Genomic DNA, 7,784 nt, shown 5'->3' on the forward strand with positions numbered 1-7,784 from the left:
CGAACTTCCGGGATGCCATGACTCAGTAGCTGCCAGCAGGCAGCGCTGCTCAAGCTCCTGCACCAGTGGATGCTGATGGCAGGAGGCAGTGAGTGGACAGCCAGGCCCATTTCAGAGCAATCTGTTACAATCTCACATATGTCTGCATACGTGCATTAACACAGAAGGCTTTTTTTTCTCAGGAGACTCAAGCAGAATTGATGCTTCAGTCGCCTGTTTATCCTGTGGTGAGCTGAGCAACCCATGTTGAGACGACTGGGGGAAGATTCCCAACTGGGAAGGTCAGTTTGCTGGGATCTGATCCACAGAGGGTAAACAGATCACTCCAAAGAGCACTGATTGGGGGGCACTCTGGCCCCAGGGTCATAAGGAATTAGAATGTGAGATGGAGAAGTCAGACGAAAATTGGAAAGTCTCCGTGGAGAAGTAGAAACCCCGCAGAAAACGAAACTAAACAATTCTTCCCAGTGTCATCCAGAGCGCTTGTCAACGCTTCAAGTTTACTAGGGAAGTGTAGGCTTTGTAGGCGCTCAGTGTTTAAAGGTGGGGTACAGTACAGAGCAAGCGAGCCTGAACCCTCTCCCAGGGTCGGGTCTTGGGTCCCCTTCAAGTTGGTAATCTGCAGCCACAAGAGAAACCTGAAAGGGGGTTAGTCCTGGGGGCTGGGGCAACAAATCAAGCACCCAGCTCTTGATGTGACATAAGGATGGTTCCCAGGGATTGTGAGGGAACTACCTTCCACCCCTTGCCCCGCCACGCACATTCGCCGCTCCTCTTTGTCCTGGGCCAGCCCGTTAATGAACCCCTTCTCTCGGTGCTCCTCCCTCATCACTGCTCTCTGGTTCTGGCAGTGAGCCAAGGGGGTGGCTCAGGCCTGGTTATGAGGGTCTTCTGCAGGGATGCGAGAATATGTGTGGAGAAGGAGTTGGTTAAAGGTGGTAGGAGACATTTCCTGAATGTGAGCCTGTGTGAATTTCAGGAGGCAAGGAGCAAAAAGAAAAAAAAGGTGATCATTAGTATTGGCCCCAAGAGTGGGAGGAGCCATGACACTATAGGATTTTGAAACCATGTCAGTGGGGAATTGGAGCCCCCAATTTCCCTTTCCATGTCTTTGCGTAGTTTCATGAAGCTTCCACATTTTGTTCTACAATCTCTGATTCATTGATACAATAACAACATTCTTCCCTGAGGAACAGGCAGGTGCCCCCCTTGTTAGCCATTTACAGGTCCAGAGCCCGCCGGTTTTGGAGCATGGCCTGTGCCAGGGAGGGGAGCTGTCTTTGTGATGATGCTAAAGACACAGGGGTTTTTTCTAAGGAGGGGTAGATACCTTTAACCGAAATGTTAGAAGTGCAGGAATGAAAGCCGACAAGGGCATCAGTTTGCTGGCAGGGGAGGCTGTGATTGGAGTCCCATAGGGGGACTGAGAGTTGGGGAGTCTGGCAAGCAGCGTCCGTTATCTTGGTCATAGTGGTATTGAGATTAATTGGAGCTGCCGCCAGTAGAGGCCTCTGAAGGGAAGCACAGAGGAAACAAGAAAGGTATCAGATCCAAAAGAGTTATGTAGGAATAGTATAGCGTTTTGTATTTTACGAATCCAGGTTGAGGGTGTCTCGGTCTTTTCTGATGATGTTAGCTGATTTTGTAGGACTTGCTCTGAATGGAGGATGTCCTGGGAGACTTGGACTGTGGCATTTTGTGTCGGGACATAGTCCCTTGAGATGGGAAAATGTTGCCACTGTGTAGGAATGCCAGCCAGTGTACCCTGTGGCTTGGACTCCCTGTACCCAGCGTAGGTCCCAAGGACCTGAAATAGAATAGTTAACTTGATTCGTATTGAAACCCGTATTATGACAGATGGAGAGAACATTCAGCCTTTGTCTGGAAGGTGCACTGCACATGACGGGCAAGGGCACCCCCCATATTCTTTGTAGGTATTCTTGCAATGATCTAAGGTTTGATGGTAAAAGAAAGAAAACATGGTGTTCATAGTGTTGTTAATTGATGAAAGAGTTAGGGTGAGAGTGATGGGTGCTGTGCATCCGGCCTGTGGGCACTCTGCAGTACCCACCAAGTGGGTAGTCTCCTTGGATCCTGAGACAAAGGTCTCCTTAACTTTGAATTTCCACACATAGGAAACTGGGCTAGGGGAGATTTTGACAAGAAATGCGCATCCTAGTAGGACCCAGGTTACAACATACATACTGTTTGTCTTCGGGCGCACGTTTGACCCGAGAGAGATGGTACCAGGAGGGGTCTCCCAGAGGTGTTACTGCTATAGGCGTGGTGAGAATGACTGTGTGCGGACCAGTCCATGGAGGCTGCAGTGGCTTTGGCTAAAGCGATTTGAGCAGAACTTGATCTCCTGGATGCAGTGGTGGGGAAGGTTAGTTGAGGAGGTCGAGATTCAGGCAGGACTGGGTAAGTACTGGTCTGCGTGTTCCCGGAGTAGTCGCAGAGCTCTCAGGAAAGTTTAGTCAGGTGACCCTTGATGAGCCCATTGGCGCGCTCCACTTTCCCTGAGGATTGTGGGTGGTGGGGAATGTGAAGCTTCCAGGTGATACCCAGAGCCGCGGAGACCTGCTGAGTAATCTTTGAGATAAAAGCTGGACCATTGTCAGATAGGACAGATGTGGGGAGTCCAACGCATGGGATAATGTGGTTAAGAAGGGCCTCGGTTACCCCCTGAGCCATTTCTCTAGCTGCGGGGAAGGGCTTGACCCAACCTGTTATTGTTTCAACCGTTGTGAGCAGATATTTAACTTTTTTGCGACTAGGGAGGTGAGTAAAATCAACCTGCCAATCCTGTCCGGGTAAGTGTCCACACAGCTGGTGAGCTGCAGAAGAAGGAGGTTGGTGAATTCCCCCTTGAGGTGATCCACGAGCACCGGTTTGACGATGGGAACACAGCTGCCAGACTTTTGCATTCAAGGAGGGGTGGAAGAGCAGACTCAGGATTTGGCGTTCATTAGGCTCCTAAGTCGGAGTGATGGAGGGGACAGATAGAGAGAGAATAGGACCAGGATCTGCAGCAGAGTGAGTGGTGGGAGCCCTTGTTGCTGCATCAGCCTTGTTATTCCCTGTGGTCACATAAGAATTGTCCGTGTGGTGTCCTTCACAGTGGATAATGGCGACTTCAGTTGGAAGCTGCAAGGCCGCTAGAAGCTTAAGGGCAAGTTTAACGTTCATGATGGGGGACCCCTGGGTGGAGAGGAACCCCCTTTCCTGCCAAATCGCAGCAGGACTGTGAGCCATAAGGAAGGCATATGTTGAATCCGCATAGATGGTGACTTTCTTATGGTTGCTGAGGGTCAGGGCCCCGGTAAGTGCTCTGAGTTCTGCCTTTCGGGAGGTGGTTCCTCCGGGCGGCTTTCCTGCCTCGATGATCTGATCGAGGGTAACCATGGCCTAGGCAGCCCTCCGCTGACCTCGCACAACTTCGCAAGAGCTGCCGTCTACAGACAGAGTCCAGTAGGCATCTGACAAAGGGGAGTCAGCCAAACCCAGTCTGGAGGTTTGCATTTCGCCCAGGATTTCAGGGCATGAATGAGCGGCAGAAGGGGGGCCAGAGACAGAAGAGGGGCTGGGTTGAGAGAAGTTGACTGAGTGAGACTCGCCAGAGGGTTTTCGATAAAGAGCACGTGGAAGTCCTGTGAGTGGGCAGGAGTGAGAGTGGAGAGCGGGCGGGGAGACAGGAGGGCCTGAAGGCGGTGCAAGTAATGTGCTTGGACAGGTCTTCCCAGAGTAAGTTTGAGGGGTTCCCGGGTGAGTAGAGCTGCCGCCTCCAGGGCTCTAAGGCAAGGTTGCCAGCCCCTGACGGTGGGATCCATCTGCTTGGAGAGAGAAGCGAGAGGACACAGGGCTGGGCCCAGAGGCTGGGAAAGGCCACCTGCCGCCATACCCCGACGTGCGTCTGTGCACAGGAGGAAAGGCTTTTCTGGGTCAGGAAGGCCAAGGACAGGTGCCCTAAGGAGCATATGTGTGAGTAAAAGGAAGGCCCTGTAGACCTCCCCGGGAGATTGGAGAAGTCCTTCGAGGGAGGCTTTTGCTGTGTCGTACAGTGGCTTGTCTAGGAAAGCAAAACTAGGGATCCAGTGACGGAAGAATCTGACCAAACCTAGGAAGGAAAGGATTTGTTCTGCCGATTCAGGGGAGGGAAGGTCCCGGATGGCCTGTTTGCTGTCCACCGTCAGCTGTTTGGAGGAAGGAGTTAGTGGAAGACCCAGATAGACGGCTGTGGGAACTGAAAGTTGGGCTTTGGACAGGGAGACACGGTATCCTTTTGAGCCCAGGAAGGTGAGGAGTTGCGCAGTGTTTTTGAGATTGTGGCAGAGAAGGTCTGCAGAGGAGGAGGCCAGCAACATATTAAAGGAGAGCCCAGAAAGGAGTTGGACTTTCCTGCTACCTTGACTGTTACCCTGGGCTCCTTGAAGTTTATCCGGGTCGATGAGTCCGGGCCTCTTCAGTCCTCAGCTGCCGAACCGAAGACCGCCGGTGGCAAGAGTTGCAGGGGCTGGAAGGACTGGTCCACCGCAGCCTGGCATGGAGGGACAGTCACTTTTCCAGTGACCCTGGACGTTGCAGATGGGGCATGGTCCTGGCAGGTGTTGGGGCATTGTCTGGACCAGTGGCCTTCTCGACCACATTTGAAGCAGGCTCCCAGCGGTGGTCGGTTGGGGGCCATGGGGCCCGTTGTCGTCCTCTGTCGGGCGGCAGGCACTGCGGTGGTTGGAGGAACATGGCCTGGTGGTCTCAAGGCCCTACCAGGGCCTGAGCTTGAAGCCCAGCCTTCTGAAGACTACGGAGTTCCCTCTCTGCCCTGTCTTGTTTCTTCCGGTTTTTAAAAACTGTCAAGGCCATATTCAGCAGATCCTGGATAGGCGTTTGAGGACAGTCCTCAGCCTTCTTTAAAAAAAAAAAAAAAGATTTATTTATTCATTTACACTAGAACCGGGGTCCAGGCCAGACACGTGGGAGGGTGAGAGGATTCACTAGAGACACAGTGGGGAACAGAACAGGCAGACTGACGAAATACACTGCTGAAGGGAGTAGCGGGCGAGGCAGGAGAGGTCTGCTGTGCCATGTGGGACCCTCGCTGGCCGGCCGGCATGGAACTGGCACTGCAGAGGCCTCGGAGAGACTCACAGCGCGGTGCTTTGCCATCTGCGCCATCAGGGGAGTCCTCTCAAACTTCTTAAGCTTCTATCTGATGTCAGGAGCTGACTGAGATATAAAATGGGTAGCCAGAACTGTTGAGCCTCCATTTGAGTCAGGGTCAAGCCTGGTATGGCGCTGGAGCGCCTCCGTCAGGTGACTAAGGAAGGCAGCAGGGTTTTCTGAGGCAGACTGGGTGATCTCCCTGAGCTTAGCAAAATTTACACTTTTGTGCACAGCCGCTTGGAGACCAGCTAGGAGACAGGTAATAAAATGGTCTTGGTGAGTCCTGCCCCGGGGGCCCTGCCTGTGTCAGTCTGGTGCCCCACCCCAGCTCTGGGCTGGGAACTGCTGCAGAGCCTGGGGCCATGGTTGTGTCAGTCACAGGGACCTGATCTGCATGGTCTTGGGCAGACCTAAAAACACATTCCCTTTTGTCAGAGGTCAGGGTGGAAGAGAAGATCACATGTAGTCATGACAAGTAAGGTCACAGGCTTGGGTAAGATAAGGAAACTCTTTGGTGTAGGTGGTGGGATTGTTAGTGAAAGAGCCAAGAAGCTTTTCAGTCTGGGAGAGACCAGACAGAGAGAAAGGACCACGGACCCTAATTCCTCCTTCATTCCCCGCCACTTCCCTGAGGGGACCCAGAAGAGGACCACCCAGAACGGGTGTGGTGGCTAGGAGGTGAAAAGAAGAGGGGAAGCCTGATTGGGGAGCTGGAGGAGGTGAAGACTGAGAATCTAGAGGATCAGAAAACGTTGAAGAGGTTCCAGAGAGGGGAAGAGTGAGAGGAGTCTCAAGACTTGGAGAGTGTGGCAAGTTTTCATGAGGGAGGGGCTGGAGGGGGCACGGGAGCACAAGAGAAAGCCAGCCTGGCCCTAAGGGATCTCTGACCATTTTCCATTGCGGTGACAGAACTCTTTAGGTCTGTAAGGATGGAGAAGTCAAAAGCGCCATGCTCGGCCCGTGGGAGCCATTGTCCAATTGGTATTGAGGCCACGCAGCGCTGCAGTAAAAGATGAGACGCTTAGGGCACATATCTGGCCTAAGCTCCAAGGGACCGAGGTTTGAGAGAAGGCATCTGCCGCGAGGGTGATAGATAAGCTTCAGTCAGAAGTTGGCTCTCAGAGAGAATTTGATTCCTATATTGGTCACACACACACTTAAGTTCATACAGGCAAGCCAACCCCAGGTTCCCAAAGTACCTCCGACTGAAGACAGCCACTGAGACTTGTCTTACCCGGGCCTTCCACCTAGGTGGATGTTCTCTGGCTGTGGAAGTCTCTAGGCTCGAGGACCTGCAGTGCAGATGGTCACGCAGGGTGTTGAGCTGATAGGCCGCTTGTGCCGCTGTCAGGGAGCAGGCCGTCATGGAGCCTTCTGTTAGGGGGAAATGATGTCCTGAGATAATCCCATACAGGCTTTGTGGACCCCACCCCCACTTCAGACTAAAGCCATTAAGACTCTGGGAAAGACAAATCCCATCACCACCAAGGGAGGGTGGCTGGGACCTGAGGGTGGAGTTGGGCAGCCAGGTTGGATATAAAAACCAAACACGTGGGCCTTGCTCGCTCTCTGGCTCGCGATCGCTCGCCTCCTGGCTTCACAGCTCCTGGCTGGCGAACAACTCTGAGAGTGCCATTTTGGGATCCTGATCGGCGGATCGGGTAGGACTCATTTAAAACTTTGTCTCCCACTTCTCTCCCAGAGCTGTACATTTCCTCATTTCCCCTTCCCTTGTAAATAAACCTTTTATTAACCTTTCACGTGTGCCTGCAGTAGAGCATTGATAAGTCCTTTTAAGCGTGCGGGTGAGGACCCACAGTCAGGCACCCCGTTTTGTATCGGGGTTGCTCTACAACAGTTCGAAATTCATGCTGGGGGTGCAGCCCCCATCCCCCTATGTGAGCGTGCTGCTGGGGCAGGGCAGCCACCTTGGGAGCTTTGGAACCGGATCCACCACAGGGCAGAGGAGGTCTGACCCCTCCTCCTTATTGTGGCAACTGAGTCCCTTCAGGAAGGCTCAGGTTGTCTGATGGCTTTGGAGAGCCTGAGGGTCCAAGCCACACCCTCGGCCCGCAGCCACCTTGCAACCAGGCAGGCCACAGAGCGCCTTGCCCTCCGTGCCTGCTGTTGCTGTTCCCGCCAGCACAGGGCCACGGCAGTCCCTGTGCCCCAGGTGAAGCACCGAAGCCCGCCTGCAGCCCGTGGACCTGGGCCTGTTGTTCATAGTGTCACTTCTCCTTTTTCAGCCAGGGGACCTCAGTGTCGGCTGACCTGGGCAAGTCGGCTTCTCTGAGTTCTACCCAAGCTGGTCAGTAAAACTCGCCCCACAGACCTGCCTGCCCCCGCACCCCTACACTGATGCTTGCTCTTCTGCTTTTCCACACCAGGAAGGGCCCAGCCTCACCTACACGACCCGTGGTCCCCCAGCCTGCTGAGGCTCCCCTCTTAGACTTATAAGCCTGTGGCCACTAGCATCTGGCCTCCTGCCCTCCCTGCCTCCCCAGGGTCCATATGGGGAACTACTGTGCTTTCTGCCCACCCCAGGGGGCCCCCGGTGCTCCCTCCAGCCATCCTCTCAGCTCTGCCCTCCCGGGGCAAACAGTGGTATTCCCCTGTCTTTCTCC

At 53.8% G+C, this 7,784-nt stretch overlaps 1 pseudogene across 1 annotated transcript in view; it reads left to right on the forward strand.

Moving 5' to 3' along the window:
- LOC311188316 (class I histocompatibility antigen, Gogo-C*0101/C*0102 alpha chain-like) overlaps window positions 1-5,639 on the forward strand; it is a 182,129-nt pseudogene extending 176,490 nt beyond the window's left edge. Inside the window, exon 4 of the transcript in view lies at window positions 5,596-5,639. The product of the transcript in view is annotated as a class I histocompatibility antigen, Gogo-C*0101/C*0102 alpha chain-like (transcript). The remainder of the gene's footprint in view (window positions 1-5,595) is intronic.
- Window positions 5,640-7,784: the final 2,145 nt, after the last annotated feature.

The sequence above is a fragment of the Talpa europaea genome (assembly GCF_964194135.1).
Source record: "Talpa europaea genome assembly, chromosome: 2".
Taxonomy (NCBI): domain Eukaryota; kingdom Metazoa; phylum Chordata; class Mammalia; order Eulipotyphla; family Talpidae; genus Talpa; species Talpa europaea.